Consider the following 1772-nt stretch of genomic DNA (forward strand, 5'->3'; position numbering starts at 1 on the left):
TAATAACAACAAGTGACTGGAATGTAAAAGTTGGGAACAGAGAAGAAGGATTAGCAGTTGGAAAACATGGACTTGGTGACGGAAATGAAGTTGGACAGAGAATGATTGAATTTTGCACAATGACTTATTAATTTCAAATACATTTTATAAGAAACATAAATGCAGATTATACACATGGATTTCACCTGATAGTATGAATAGGAATCAGACTGATTACATCTGTGGAAAGAACCGCTGGAGAAGCTCATTATCAGCTGTGAAAACAAGGCCAGGTGATGATTGCGGAACAGACCACCAATTACTCATATGCAAGTTCAAGCTGAAGCTGAGGAAATTAACTCAAGTCCACAGAATCCAAAATTTGACCTTGAGTCAATCCCACCTGAATTGTAAAGCCATCTCAGGAACAGGTTTGAGGTCTTGAACACCAATGAGTAAAGACCTAGATGAGTTGTGGGAAGATATAAAAAAATATCATACAGGAAGAGTATTACAAAGACAGATGAAGAAAAGACCAAAATGGATGTCAGAAGAGACTCTGAACATTGCACTAGAGCACAGAGAAGCCAAAGCAGAGGGAAGAAATCAAGATATTAAAGAGCTGAACAGAAGATTTCAAAAGGCAGAGCGGGGAGACAAAGTATTACAATGTGCTAGACTGTAGCTTTCCCAAATTTTATCACTATCACAAACACGCTTGTATTGGAGAAGGTGAAATCAAATTTCTTCTTGGAGACAAGGATTTTGAAATTCTGTCTAACATACTTTGGGCACATGGCCATGAAGAACCAGTCCTTGGAGATGAACATCATGCTTGGAAAGGTGGAGGGACAGCACCAGAGAGGAAGACCCCAGATGAGAGGCACTGACATAGTAACTGGGGTAATGGGGATAGGTGTGTTGAAGTCAGTGAGACTGGCTCAGGATAGGGCAGAGTTTAGAGCTATTATACATAGGGCTGTTAGGGGTCACAGGCAACTCGATGGCACATAACAACAACACATTATAAAAAGCTAAAGGAAGGTTCATACACAGAATCATTCTAATAGGTTACCAGCGAGGGGAGAGAGTAGAATATTAATAAATAGGCCATACACACATTAGGATGGGCAAAAAGGAAAGGCATTACAGAGTGAATGGAGGAGCAGGCATTGTGAGTACTGCAACTGATGCTATGGAACAAAATAGGTAGAATAATAGACTGAAAAATCAATATGCCTTGTGAACTTTTACTCAATTCAAAACTATAACAACAACAAATGGGGGAAAAAAACCCCATTATCATCAGAGGGAACTGGGAAAAGAATACAGGTTATTTCTTATATTTTTTTGTAAACTCGCATGAGGTCTACACTGACCTCACTAAATATTTCAGTAGGAAAATATGTCAAAGCTAAAGAGTGAGGGTTTTAACTGCTTGGAATATACCCCAAGAAAATGAGAACTGAAACACAAATGGAGACTTGTACACCAGTATTCATAGCAGCATTATTCAACATCACAAGAACATGAGAACAGCCCAAATGTTCAACCACAATCGAATGGATTGAGAAGTTATGGTACATTCACCCAATGGAATACTACACAGCATGCAGGGGCAATGATTTTGTAAAGGACTACCTAACTTGGGAGAGACTGGAAAACATTATGCTAAGTGAACTAACTCGGTCCCATAAGGATAAATATTGTATAAAAGCATTATTGTAGAATGTGTATGAGGATCCAAGCTGGGACAGGGGGAGGAGCAGAGGGGTGAGGTGGGTAATCGTAGG

The sequence above is a fragment of the Elephantulus edwardii genome, unplaced genomic scaffold, assembly GCF_000299155.1.
Source record: "Elephantulus edwardii isolate Elephantulus edwardi_28Jun2011 unplaced genomic scaffold, EleEdw1.0 scaffold00162, whole genome shotgun sequence".
NCBI classification, from domain to species: domain Eukaryota; kingdom Metazoa; phylum Chordata; class Mammalia; order Macroscelidea; family Macroscelididae; genus Elephantulus; species Elephantulus edwardii.